This window comes from Anabrus simplex, chromosome 1 (genome assembly GCF_040414725.1).
Source record: "Anabrus simplex isolate iqAnaSimp1 chromosome 1, ASM4041472v1, whole genome shotgun sequence".
Taxonomy (NCBI): domain Eukaryota; kingdom Metazoa; phylum Arthropoda; class Insecta; order Orthoptera; family Tettigoniidae; genus Anabrus; species Anabrus simplex.
In genome coordinates, this window is record NC_090265.1 from 546,018,508 (window position 1) to 546,034,137 (window position 15,630).

Consider the following 15,630-nt stretch of genomic DNA (forward strand, 5'->3'; position numbering starts at 1 on the left):
TAGATGTTATATAACAAATGAAGGATAGGAAAGGCCACATAAAGTGTTTTACTCACACTGGTATTGATGGGACATACGCAGCTAAAAACAAAAAAGAAACCATGACAAAAATATGATTGTATATTAAATTTCGACTCTAATAAAGAAGAAACACAAGTACCTGAAAAGAACTCGGCAGACTTTTGAACAATAATAGAAAACACGGAACTGTAAAATGAAATGGCAAGCTATGCTTATCAGAAAAAACATTTTCAGTTTAGTTTATACCGAATAAAACTAGCACATGGGTACGTGAACATAAATATGCCAGGCCCGATCTCAATCCTATTGAGCACCTCTGGAGTGAACTGGAAAGAAAAGTACAAAGACTCCACCGTCTCTAGCAAATCTCAGCTAAAAGAATAAATTGCTTCTGAAGGAATGGCATAATATTGGAGCAGAGACAACCGAAAAATTTGGTGCACAGTATGAGCAAGAGACTGAGGGAAATTATTCAGTGACGAGGTAGACATACTAAATACTGAGAGACAGAGTGTACGAATGTCCGGCTTAAAATTCGTACTGAGAGAAGAAAATAGTTGTTTTTGTTTGAAGAACGTTAAGATTGTATAATTACTGTGACTAAACATTCAAGTGATAAGTCATCTTCATGTATATAATAAGTATTTATGTTTGTTTGAATTGAGAGTTCTTTCTTTCTTTCTTTATTTCTTTCTCTCTTAATCTGTTTACCCTCCAGGGTTGTTTTCCCTCGGACTCAGTGAGGGATCCCACCTCTACCGCCTCAAGGACAGTGTCCTGGAGCGTGAGACTTTCGGTCGGGGATACAACTGGGCGGAATGACCAGTACCTCGCCCAGGCGGCCTCACCTGCTATGCTGAACAGGGGCCTTGTCGGGGGATAGGAAGATTGGAAGGTATAGACAAAGAAGTGGGAAGGAAGCGGTCGTGGCCTTAAATTAGGTACTATCCCGCCATTTGCCTGGAGGAGAAGTGGGAAACCACGGAAAACCACTTCGAGGATGGCTGAGGGGGGAATCGAAACCACCTCTAATCACTTGACCTCCCGAGGCTGAGTGTACACCATTCCAGCCCTCGTATCACTTTTCAGATTTCGTGGCAGAGCCGGGAATCGAACCCGGGCCTCCGGGGGTGGCAGCTAATCATACTAACCACTACACCACAGAGGCGGACACTGAGAGTTCTACAAATAAAACATTTGATCGTTTCTTAGTGGCTCTACGAAAACTTAAGTCCATGTCTGTACATCAATAGATTTTAGCCAATCCTTTAAGGATTAATAACTCATTGACGTGTTCTTACCTCATCACATCCGAAAAACTCCATATTTGATACAGGCTTCAGTGATGCTTACATTTATCATAGGGGTATTCTTTCGTTTGGGATAAGATCTCAAAACTTTGAAATAATTGCGAGCGATTATGGTATATTTTAACACACATACACACGAGCAGCTAATGGCGATTCTTTAACGTTATTTATTTCTGCGTTCACAAAAGAATACTTTAATTACGGTATCTGAAGTTTAAACGATAAGAATAATTAGTCAACTATATGGACAGATGATTATAGAAGGTAGTGAAATAAAACCATAAAATGTACAATAGGGTCTGATAACAGAAGTCGTTTAGGCATCACTAAGTAGTGTCGCCAGCACGAAAAATAACAGGATGAAGAACATAAAACATGCAGAAACTCAAGAAATGTAATGAAGTAGTCTACGAGCGAAAAAATGTATCCGTGTTAACATCAGTGAAAATAGAAATGACTGTGATGGTTCTAAAGAACAATAGCAAGTCCCTATATACTCTAGTGCGCATGTATGAGCTGTGATCGCTTACAATCAATCATTAACGCACTAAACACGCACTGTGTCAAACAGGTCTTACACGGCACAAACACGATGCCCAATTGAACAACGTTGGGAGCAGGTGGTCAAAACCTGTTGCTTCGCAGGTGCAGCGTTGCGTGTCGCCAGTGTTGCCGGATCGACCGTCCTGACTTCATTCACCGAACTTTATTGTCACAGGTTGTATATTTTGTAGCCAATCAAAACTGGGGGTGTGTATAGGCCATCGGTCTAGAAAGTTCTGGAACTTTCTCCTCTGCTATAAAAGCTGGGAGCTTTTGGGCCATGTTGTCTTCTTCTTTGCTCCGGTCTAGAGTGCATGCAGTTAGTAGAGGCAGGGACAAACCGTGCCCGTCGTCGGAAGACCCACCACCTCAAGGTAATGGCAGACATCTTTTAAATATGTGATAGATCCAGATAGCTGACTTGAGGGGAATGTTTCAAAATTAATTCTTAATGTAAATTTCTGAAGTTTAATATCAACATTTAAATGTAAATTTTCAAGCAAGTCTATTCAAAAATCTGCTGGGAAAGATGTAACTTAGGGAATAAAGAGTGTCCACCCTCCTTTAATTACCATTCACCTTGATATGGGGGTGATTAAGATTTTCTAAAACTTTGAATTTTAACTCTATTTTGGAACAATATTTTCGCCATCTAGTCACCCTCTGTAGTATAGGCTTAGCCTCTGTAACTTCGGGCCATAAGCCCATGAAGGATCTAAAGTGTTTTTCAAAGTGTATTTCAAAAGGAGTGCAAGTGCTTCGCTTCCTAGCATTTTGTTTATGGCCAATATCTGAAACCTTTTCTTTTGACCACTAAGGCCATTTAGAATGGGCACTTATTGCTTCTGTTTAAAGTGTCGTTAGTTATGGATGAGTGTGTAATAGACTGTTGAGCTGAAATGACATTGAACACTGTTATCAAGGTTGATTTAGTGTAAAATTTGGATAAGAAACTTCTGCCTTTGAGAGGCTGGATGGTATTAAATTTAGGAGCTCAGTCTCCTAAAGGGTAATTGAGTGAAGCAAATGTGCTCTTTCAAATAGTGTAACTTTCTTTAGAGCTACAAAACTCATCTCTCTGAATTCATTTCTCTATGGCACATGTTTATTTTAGGACTTTAAATCATTAATGTTACAAGAGCTGACGAGTTCATCGTAATTCTACTTAACTGTTTTTGTTGTTGTTGTTTACCTAAGTTTAAAGTGAGAAAAAAGAAAGGCAAGAAGGAAAATTTCAAATTTTAGTGTTTTAAATCATGCTCTCATCTTTTCTCTGTCCACTCACTCACGTCCGCACCTTCTTACACCTCTGCAATCCACGCTATTCCCATAATAATAATAATAATAATAATAATAATAATAATAATAATAATAATAATAATATATTAAAAATAGAACATATAAAAGTAAAATACAGCGTGTCTTGACCTAACCAGGCTATGGGGGGTGGCATGGTGGAAGGTCAATGGACTGATTAGCCAGCTGGACTCGTACCAATGACAGAGCAACAGTTTTTTAAAACCTCGCATCACTGGCGAAGCCAGGGGGGGGGGGCAGGGGGCCGGGCCCTCCCCCAAAATGTTTCCTGAAACTAGAGCGAAGATCAGCCATTCTTTTACGTACGGTACGAACAACTTAAAAACTTGCGCCGAAGTGATAAATTGACGTAGCAACAAAGAATCTACTAGCAGGGCTCAATAGGCCATATATAATTCTCCATATTTGTACTGTTTGAATGAAAGGAAAACAATGCGCGGGGATATTTCCCTGTAGAGGCCTCAGTATTGGGAATGTAACCGTGTGTTGACAAATGTCAAAAGATGAGGAAAAGGGCAATTAGCAAGGAATTACTCAGTAGAGGGCCCGAACGTGACCACCGAGATAACGGGGGCCACGGCTAGACACAGTTGCAAGCTTACAACATCGTGTCAGCTTTTTCACTTCGGTTCCAGGAAACTGGGGTCATACCGTGGTTGAGAGATGTGCTGTCTTTAAGTTGCAGCGTGTGGAAGACTGTGACAGGATTGTGAGCTGCACGTTAGTTCCTCATTTTGTGCCATATAAGTAACTTATTTTGAAGATGGGCCGGTTTGTCACTAAGGGCAAAATTATGTGCATACTCTGTAAGTTATGAAAAAGTTTCTTTTTTTATTCTAACAGCAGCAAGACAGATCGCGGATGCGTGGCTAAGTTCTATAGATTGTCAAATGCCCGGGGACTGATAGGAACCTCAAATGGCACCATCAAAAGTGCGGCTAACTATTTTGTAATTAGCGGGCGTGATAACTCAGTTCCAATGGTTCTATCTTCTCATCAAGACGGTCGAGGCTTGAATCGCAGTCGATGCATGAAATATTTTTAAAATGGGAAGTCACGTTCTATTGTTCCGGATTCTACTTAAAACACTAGATCCCGTCCCTTACCTTTCTTTAGTACTTTTGAGCCATAACCGCATCATTTATGGTGGTGTATTTTGAGTATCCAACCATTCTTCGGGCTTACCTTGTACCTTAAATGGTGAGTGGATGCAGTGGCGTACCCATAAAATAATTTCAGTGGGTGGGATATAAGTCCAGGCCAGTAGCGTGGATACAACTTTTCCTTGCAAGGGGTTGTGAAAAGATGTTTTACTTTTTATTTAGAATTTGCTTTACGTCGCACCGTAGGTCTTATGGCGACGACGGGAAAGGACTAGGAGTGGGAAGGAAGCGGCCGTGGCCTTAATTAAGGTCCAGTATTTGCCTGGTGTGAAAATAGGAAACCACGGGAAACCATCTTTAGGGATGCCGACAATAGGGTTCGAACCCACTATCTCCCGGATGCAAACACACAGCTGTGCGCCCTTAACCGCACGGCCAACTCGCCCAGTGGATATGAAAAGAAAGCCGGTCTTACCGAGTGCGGTGACGATCTTCTGTAGACACTGATTTTTTGTTCTTTTGCTAGTTGCGTTACGTCGCATCGACACAGATAGGTCTTATGGCGACGATGGGATAGGAAAGGCCGGGGAGTGGAAAGGAAGCGAGCGTGGCCTTAATTAAGGTACAGCCCCAGCATTTGCCTGGTGTGAAAATGGGAAACCACGGAAAACCATCTTCAGGGCTGCCGACAGTGGGGTTCGAACCCACTATCTTCCGGATGCAAGCTCACAGCCGCGCGGCCCTAACCGCATGGCTAACTCGCCGTTACCTTGTAATTATATGCAACAATCGAAATCATAGCCTCTGTACTCTTAACATAAACCGGCTGCATTATTGAAACTGTTCGTAAAATTGATAATATCGTTCTTCGTTTGTGAGGACGTAGAATCTTCATTTAATTTGTCTTCTTAAAAAAAAAGGAACAACTTTGGTACTACGCCCCGTGAAGGTGACTACCTGCCAGGTCGTAGATATTTCGATTACTGGAGACTCATGTCCAACTCTATTGCACCCACAAACAAGGCTGTATCTTCCCGATCCCATGCCTTTCTTAACTCTGTCAGTGCCGGGCATCGAATTCAGGATGCCTTAAGTCAAATTCTAAAATAAGGAGACCTAACCAGCCGGCCTCGCGGTGTAGGGGTAGCGTACCTGCCTCTTACCGGAGGCCCCGGGTTCGATTACCGGTCAGCTCAGGGTATTTTACCTGGTTCTGAGGGCTGGTTCGAGGCACACTCAGCCCACGTGCTTATAATTGAAGGACTATCTGACGGTGAGATGGCGGTCCCGGTCTAGAAAGCCAAGAATAACGGCGGAGAGGATTCGTCGTGCTGACCACAGGACACCTCGTAATTTGCAGGACTTCGGGCTGAACAGCGGTCGCTTGGTAGGTGATGGCCCTTCGGGGCTGTTACGCCATGGAGTTTGGTTTGGAAAAGTAAACAAAGAACGAAGCGACATCCCTGCAAGGCTCTTTAGCTTCCAGCTAGTTCTTCCGTCCGGTCTCGTGCATTCAGAACAGTTGGAAAACGTACGCCTTAATAAATGCTCCTCATAAAACCTTTGTAAACATACTAACTTAATCTAATTATAACAATAATCACAAACGCCTCCTTTTCATGTGGCTCAGTTGGCTGAGTCGCTGTCCTTCCGAGTCCGAGTTCACAGGTTCAAATCCCGACTTGGGTCGGGGGCCCTCAAAACGGTGTTGAAATGGCAACAACTCCATGTCGTTGGTTTCTGGCACGTTAATACAAATTATACATACAAATATTAGCGTCATACAACGGTAACTTTACACTACTATATTCTGTATTCCAGGCTTGCGAGGGAAACGAATTAACAATTTGCTTTACGTCGCACCGACACTGATAGGTCTTATGACGATGGTGGGATAGGAAAGGCCTAGGAGTGGGAAGGAAGCGGCCGGGTCCTTAATTAGGGTACAGCCCCAGCATTTGTTTGGTGTGAAAATAGGAAACCACGGAGAACCATTTTCAGGGCTGCCGACAGTGGGGTTCGAATCCACTATCTCCCGGATGCAAGCTCACAGCTGCGCGGCCCTAACCGCGAGAGAAACTAATAGGACAAGGTAAACCCGACCTAGCATATGTTGTGACGTGTATTTTTCTTTACCAACTAACAGAATATCTGTACCCATACCCCTTACATTCTATATTTTATTTATTTATTTATTTATTTATTTATTTATTTATTTATTTATTTATTTATTTATTTATTTATTTATTTATTTATTGGTGCTTTTTTTACAGTGGCGAAGTTAGGGCTCAAGGTCCTCTCCAACGCATACTAATCAAAATCTTAAATAAAATACTGGGATACTTAAAATAGTTAAAACTACATAAATTAATAGAATTGAAAATATATTTAAATACATTACTAACTAAATAAATTAATTATTAAAATTCTTAAAAATGACAAATCCTCGGGCACGCACACTTTCATACTTCAACCATTCAGTCAGCTGTCCTCAGCTGGTAGTCTGGGCAGGTGACCTTAAATCTTGATAAATAGCTAGTTTCTCTGACCTGAGCTGGCAGGCAATTCCATAATCTGGCGCCGGTCATAACAAACGATCTATTCATTTTATTTGTGCGGTGCAGTGGAATAGAGTCCGACTCGTTGGCTGAATGGTCAGCGTACTGGCCTTCGGTTTAGAGGGTCCCGGTTTTGATTCCCGGCCGGGTCGGGGACACTCTCCAATATCATTTCATTAATCATTCATTAATCATTGCCCCAGAGGAGTGCGACAGGTTTCGGTAGCCGTCACTTTTCCTATCGTCGTCGCTAGGTGGGGGCTTCATTCATTCCATTCCTGACCCGGTCGAATGACTGGAAGCAGGCTGTGGATTTTCATTTATATAATAACAACAATGTTAGCAATGAAAGCAAAAAAATATAAATGATCTATTTTAAGAATCGTGAGGCATCAATATATACATATTCGAATAAAATACTGTTACCCTCTGAATAGTATTGAATATTTCCAAATCGCTTTTAGAATTTGTTAGCAATGAGACATTACCGGATTGCTGTGCGCCAACTGTCCCAACTGTCGTAGAGACACCGCTCCCTCCTGTTGTCGTACCTCAAGACCAACATGGCCGAAAATAAGCTTATTATCAATTAGAGTAATGCTTCTGACTTCTGCTGAACCAAAAGCGGCTGATTTAAGCATTTGAAATCAATTTAATATTCAATAAATGAACACAAGGAAAAACTTTGTCAGGAAGAAACATGTACTCTCCACAAGATATTGGCTATAATTGGCGTAATATACTACTATACTAGCAAATTCCATCACACCCGCAGACAGTAGTTCTTCCTTAGAAACTGAAAAACCATACACAGTGCCATGTAGCTCTAACAATGGAAACCTGTGCCTACAGTGTATGCGACATCTGCACCAGAGCGGAATCTATACCGGATTTACCTTATGTCATTGATATAAATACAGAAAAGTAAGGGCCCTAGTTTACTGCCTTGTAGGGCACCACCAAGTTTCATTTTCCATTTAGAGGCCTTATCGTTTACTGTTACGCGCTGTTGATGGTTACTCAAATAAGAACTAAAAAAACTTAAGCGCAGCCAGGTCGAAATTTAGCAGTCCATTTTCTTTATCATAGTCGGAATTTCTGTAGTGTCAAAGGCGCTACTGAAGTCAAGAAGGGTAAGTATGGTGAGCAGTCGTTTGTCTATAGCGTTTCTAACGTCTTCAGTAACCTTCAAAAGTGCTGTCGCGGTTCTGTGACCCTTCTTAAATCCAGATTGCAAAGGGTCCAAAAGAGCATTTTTATTTGGGTATTCCAGAACTTGCTCTTATACTGAACGTTCAAAGGCTTTAGAAAGCGCAGGGAGTATGGACACAGGACGATACTCAGAGGGTGATTGTGGGTCTAAACTCTTAGGTGCCAGTATAATATTCAATATTGGCTGTTTTCCAGACAGTAGGGAAAGTTCCGTTTAGTAAACAGTACCGTAGTTCAGTATGTGCGACAGTATAGACAGGACAGCACCCTTAATTTTATATATAAAATTAATAGGAATATGATCTACACGTGTAGCCTTTGATTTAATTGAGTACAAAGCCTTTTTAACTTGTTTTTCTGTGACACTGTGGAATGTGAATTGTGAATTGGCTGTAGGGGAGAGCGGTGAGTCGGTGCAGTTAATTGGGGTAGGTTGAATATTTATTCTGTTGAAGTAATCGTTCAGTTCGTCAAGTGGAATGTCAGGAGTTGTCTCTGTTGATGTTTTCCTATTCCCAGAGCTCTTGTGTAAGTTGGTCCCATGCTTGATTGGAATTTAAGTTGTTAGCTAAATTCCGGAAATATGTACATTTTTTATTTCTGACTGCTTTGTGCGATTTCTTAAGATGCGGTAAGATTCGAGGTCTGTGTCGTCTAGGGTTTGTTTATAAGGTCGAAATAACGAGTCACGGTGGGCCATCATTCTCTTGGTTTCATCATTTAGCCATGGAGAAGAAGGGCGAGGAACCTTCATTCGACGTGTGTGTGTGTCTTTGCCGCACTTCTTTATAGCTTATCACATGACCATTATTATTATTTTTAAATGCTATTTATTTTTTCCCCTACTTTGCACCACCATATGTTATGAATCTGCGTATATTTGGAAATTGCGGAAGTGTAAAGTGCTGAATGTAAGGACGACCAAAACACCCAGTCCCCAGGCCAGGGATATTAATCATGTACAATTAAAAACCTCTGACCCGGCCGGAAATCGAACCCGGAACAGCCGGGTGACAGGCGGACGCGTTGTCCCCTACACCGCGGGGCCGGACTGACCATTATTATAATAAAATTACCATATTTATTCTAAACCAGAATACTGCATCTTTACTCAAACTGTTTATTCTTGCATTCATTTCACTTGTACTCGGAATATATGAAATGCTGCAGTTATGTTGGGATGGGAGTAGCAGAGGTGCGGGGGCGGGGAGGGGGGGTGTCGTCTAAGGAGTCCAGGCACCCCAGGGGTTTTAATGAATGTACTTTTATTAAGCATTTTATATATAATGTATGTTTTTATTAGATTCTGGGGTCCGACTCATTGGCTGAATGATCAGCATTGAGGCCTTCGGTTCAGAGGGTCCCGGGCTTGATTCCCGGCCGAGTCGGGGATTTTAATCGCGTCTGATTAATTATTCTGGCTCGGACACTGGGTGTTGATCCCAACACTTTCCCCCTCATATTCACACAACGCACTACACTAACCAACCACCAAAGAAACACACAGCAGTGATTACATCCCTCCATATAGGGTTGACGTCGGGAAGGGCATCCGACCGTAAAACAGAGCCAAATTCACATTTGCGACACAAATCGCACCCACGACCCCACAGATGTGGGAAAAGCGGAATAAGAAGAGAAGAAGTAGAAGAAGAAGAATATTACTATTAGCTTCTGGAATCTGCACGAATCCACCACTGTTACTTGGATCCAAGGACACTCATTTCCTTTTTAGGTGTTACCGGTATATACCACCTAAACTCTGGAAGTTTGGACACCTATCAAAATAAAATTCAGGATGAAGAACTACCTTAACTGAAATCCTGGCTACGCTACTGCCTCGCACCGTATGCTAGAGTGGAGAGAAAAGAGGAGTATGTAAACAGAAAACATACATTTTAATTCACTTCTAAATATCTGAGTCTAATTTGATAGAATCTGATGATGTTCCTTCAAGAAACATGTCATTCTATTTAACTTGCATCCTGGACAATTTTTGGAAGTGACTTAGTGTGATGAATGTGATTGATATCTTCCTCTATAGGCCTACTAAGACTTCACGTGTCACACAGACAGGATTTCGTGAATATGTGTTCTTAGTGTGAACATAGCACCCTGACTCTGAAAAAATGGTTGCTAATATACTTCTCAGTGCGAGTGAAAGCACTATTCCTTAGGTTTCGAATCAATTTGTGTAGGTACCGGTATATAAACCTAAAACAGAAACTGTGTAAATTACTTAATGCTCACTTTTACTTGATCCTGTTCCGTTCCCATTGAAGTTGTAGGTTTGTGGTTGAAAGAATTGCTTATGCAAGATCAGTGGGACAATCTTGGTATATATAGGTCATTTATTCATTATGAAACAATTGGCAGTCACAGTTTTCATTAATTTGTATTCTAAAACGCGTTTCAGAGCTTGTACTCTATTGGGAGGTAGTGATATTGTGACATTTAATTGTTGTTCTATTTAATACACAGCTGTTCATAAGAATATTACTGGTATACTATTTTATGAAAGACTAGGTGCTATGCACATTACGAATTTGTTACATCTATAATGAGTCAACTATTGGTGTGTGTGTGCCATCTCAGAAATATTCAGTTGCTGCTGAAGCTTATTTTTTTATATGTTCATCTTCACCTTTATCATTGAGTATGTGTTAAGGATCCATTGAATGATGCCTATAAATTAGAGTTTCTGAAATGTTCAATTTTATCCCTTCCAGATGTATCTGTAAAACAGTGAGAGAATTTTGTACATTTGATGCTTAATGACCTTTGTCAAATAGATTTCCAACAACAGCTGATTTTTCATGCTAATGAAAATAAAATAAAATGCATATCCTTATTCTTATTCGTAAAATTCTTATATAAAAGCACTTTCAACATTCGTAATATGAGTATATAGGAAGACTGATTGAGAAGAGAAAAATAGATATAGTTGGAGATAAATAATAACAAACTTCTTCACAAGCAATAAAAGTCATCAGCAAAATAGAATTGATAACATTTCTTAATATAAAGCTGCACAATTTAATTGGCAGAGTACCTTAGTACTACGTCACGAGAGACCAGCAAGAACTCGCCCATCTTTCACCAAATGCACCCCTTGACTGTTATTAGTGTGACTCCAGCGTATTCTCCCAGAATAGTAGCATAGTAAGTGAAATTGAATCAACGTGCAGCAAAGAGTGCAGTGAACTCGCAGTTGCTATTAGCGGTATTCTGTAAGGAAGAGGTAAGCACCCAGATGAAGTATCTTTTCACTGGTCTGTTTTCAGACATGCTTTGCCGTATAGGAGTGAAAGACGGATGGTCTCCAGATATCTAATAAGTTGAAGTAACAGACATGAATTTAGCGAGAATGATTGCTGTTACGAACAAGCGGGAACAATGGCAGAAGCATACTCAGAATGAGGAGATAAAGGCCAAGTTAAGAATGAACTTAATGAATGAAGTCATCATCATCATCACTGGCGCGACAGCCCTTTGTGGGCCTTGGCCTTCTGAAGTAGTTTTCCCCATTCTTTCCTGTTAAGTGCAGAGCTCCTCCATTTCTTGATTCCAATTATCTTTACATCCTCTCTCACCCCTTCTTCCCACTTTAATTTTGTCTGCCAACTTTCCTGATTTCTTCTGGCACTGCATTAAATATCTTCTTCTTCATTCTGTCATTAGCATGCAGCACATGTCCTGCCCACTCCAACCTTCTGATCTTTATACAGTTAACAATGTTTGGTTCATTATATAAATTATACAATTCATGATTATATCTTCTTCTCCAGACACCATTTTCTTCCACTGGCCCAAAAATTTGCCTCAAAACCTTTCTTTCAAATATTTTGAGCTGTCTTTCATCAGATATTGAGAGTGTCCAGGTCTCAGCACCATATGTATATACAGGCTTTATACATCAGGACTTTAGTTTTCCTGAAAAGCAGCTTAGACTTTAGATGTTTTCTGAGGCCATGATAGCACTTGTTAGCAGACAGTATACGTTTTTGGATTTCAGAACTAACATTTTTCTTCGAATTAACTTCTGATCCAAGGTAGGTAAAGCTAGCACATCATCAAACTTATACGAGCCAATTTCTATGAATGTAGACCCACTAGGGTAGTCTTCCTTGGTTACAGGCATGTACTTAGTTTTTCCTTCATTAATCTGTAAATTCATCTCTCTTGCTGCTTTTTCGAGGCTTGTGAAAGCTTCTTTCAATGCTCTTGGTGTTCTTGCAATTAAATCAATATCATATGCATATGCCAAAATTTGAAGATATTTATATAAGATGGTTTTTGCCCTTGTGTTGATATTCGCATGTCTAACAACTTTCTCCAAAGCTCTATTGAACAAAAGGCATGATAATGAATCTCCTTGTCTAACTCCATTCTTGGTCGTTACAGCACTTGAAAACTTATTCTGGATCTTAATTTGATTCCTAGTAATTTCCATGGTAGCTTTTACATGGGTGATCAATTTCTTAGGGATCTCAAACTCTTCCATTGCTACATAGAGATTACTTCTATCAATGCTGTCATAGGCTGATCTGAAATTAATGAAGAGATGGCGTGTATCAATTTCAAATTCTTTACATTTTTCAAGTATCTGGCGAATTGTGAAGATCTCTTCAATGGTAGACCTTCCTTGGCGAAATCCGCATTGATCGTCACCAACAGCATTTTCCACGTAAGGCACCAGTCTGCTAAAGAGAATATTGGTAAATATTTTATAAGCAATGGATAAAAAGCAGATACCTCTATAGTTAGAATACATCATGATATTACTTTTTTTTACCGGGCGAGTTGGCCGTGCGCATAGAGGCGCGCGGCTGTGAGCTTGCATCCGGGAGATACTAGGTTCGAATCCCACTATCGGCAGCCCTGAAAATGGTTTTCCGTGGTTTCCCATTTTCACACCAGGCAAATGCTGGGGGTGTACCTTAATTAAGGCCACGGCCGCTTCCTAGGCCTTTCCTATCCCATTGTCGCCATAAGACCTGTCTGTGTCGGTGCGACGTAAAGCCCCTAGCAAAAAAAAAAAAAAAAGATATGACCTTTCTTTATGTATTGGGCAGATGATAGACTACCTATCTTCCATTCATCAGGGGTTGTTTCAGCTACCCATATCTTGGCCACTAGTTTGTGAAAGTGTTTAACAAATTCTTTTCCAGCATTTTTCACAAGCTCTGATTGTATTAAATCCATTCCTAGGGCTTTGTTATTCTTTAATTTCTTAATGCCAAGCTCAACTTCCTCAATAGTAGGTATCGGTACTTCTATGTTTGATTTTCTTGTATTTACAGGAGGTAAGGTTTCTTGGTTATCACCTGGACTTTCATTCAACAGTTCATCAAAATATTGGGCCCATCTTTCTAGTATTGCTTCCTCACTGCCCAATATTATACCATCTTTATCTCTACACAAACTTGTTCAAGGCTAGAAATCCTTACGACTTTTATTTAACTTCTGATAGAAAGCTCTCACATCATTCATCCCTTTCAACGGTTCCATTTCTTCTAATTCTTTCCTCCCATACTGTCTCTTTTTCTTCTTGTGCAATCTCTTTTCTTCTCTTCTGGAAGTTCTATACTCTTCCACTGCTTTTCAGGTGTGGTTCCTCTGTTGCATTCTCTTGTATGCTTCATTTTTTAAGGTTGTTGCTTGTGCACTCTCTTCATCAAACCAATTGTTGTGCCAGACTTTCTCTTCCCTTCCTAAAACTTCATTTGCAGATTTTAATAGTGCATCTTCAAGATTGTTCCAGATTTCATCAATACTCTCACTATTAGGCAAATCAGCCAGGCCCTCATTAAGCAAGCTAGCATATCTGAGAGCAGTTTCAGGCTCCTTCAGCCGAGCACTGTTGAACTTACTTGCATTGGATCCATGTACCTTTCTTGCATTAGATATTCGGCTTCTAATAGTTGCTACCACAAGGTAGTGGTCAGAGTCAATATTGGCCCCCCTATAACTCCTAACATCCATCAAGTTAAAGAAGTGTCTTGCGTCTATTAGGAGCTGGTCAATTTGGTTAAAAGTACTTCCATCTGGAGACTTCCATGTCATTTTATGTATGTCCTTGTGATTAAAAGTTGTACTTCCCACTACCATATTTCTCGAGGATGCAAAATGTATAAGCCTGATTCCATTATCATTAGAAATATCATGCAAGCTATATTTTCCAATACAAGGTCTGTATTCGTCTTCCTTTCCTATCTTCACATTCAAATCCCCAAAGATTATTTTACAGTCTGCTGCTGGGCACTCAGTATAAATTTCATCCAATTCATCGTAAAATGAATCTTCATCTTCATTGCTCTTCTCTTCAGTTGGAGCATGTGCACAGATAAGACTGTAATTGAAGAACTTCCCTCTAATTCTCTGCACAATCTATGCGATTTTGCCTGAAATTCCATGATAAGATGTTTTATCTGCTTATTGACAATAAAACCAGTACCAAGCATGTGATCCTTCATGTGGCAGCTATAGAATACCATGTGATTTTTTCTCTGTATCACTCCTTCACCAATCCATCTCACTTCTTGAATAGCAGTAACATCTAGTCGATACTCATCCAGCTGATCGAGCAACTTTCTTAGGTTTCCAGCTTGGTAAAGAGTTAAAACATTCCACGAACCAATTCTCAAGTCCTTTACACGTTTGCAAGGTCGTCGTAAAAAGATCAGGCCGGCTATTTCTTCTTCAGATTTCGTAATGGGAGTTTTTTACAGATTGGGTTGTCAGCCCAATGCTAACCCTCAGCAATCTGGAGGGCTGATGTTTTCTTTCATGGTTGTCTCCCTTAGCTGGTGGGTCCCCATTTTGAAGCATCGGGAACTCACTTTTTCACCCTTACGTGACTTAGCCGTGTACACGCAGTGTACCTGTTGCCCAGAGGCCACGGCGTGGACATGCATGTATTGGACTTGGTAGGAATAAATGGCATTTCCTGTGCTTTATTAGTACACTTTCACCAGCAAGAAGTGAACCCACAGGACCACATACTACCCCTTCGCCCCCCCCCCCCCCCAATGAATGAAGTAGAACACACAAATGGGCTTCAGTGGTGGGGTCATATGAGGCAAATAAAGAAGAATTAATCGACTCAGTCATAGAGGGCAAGAGAAGTAGAGGGAGAAAGAACAAGGTGACAATTGTTAGACTCAGTTTCTAATGATTTAAAGGTTCCTAACCTTGCTGATAGATGAGAGCTTCATTCATTCCATTCCTGAAACTCATGGTTTATGAAGAAGGAGAGCCATAAGATAACATGATATAGGAGGGATTGGTCACTGAAATCAGTTGTGGACTATATGCTCTTCGACTCTGAGATGAAGAGGAATATCACAGATGTGAAGGTAATACCATCAGTGGCCTTAGAAAGTAACCACCGGCTGTTGGTAATGAATCTCCGAATACTGAAAAAAATACAGAAGCCAAGGAAAGGAAAATAGAAGTATGGAAACAGAAAGAGAAGGAAACTAAGGAAGAGTATCAAGATCTAATAAGGAAGAAATTACCAACAGACAAACCAAGGACAGGAAAGGAGGAATGGGAAAGATTCAA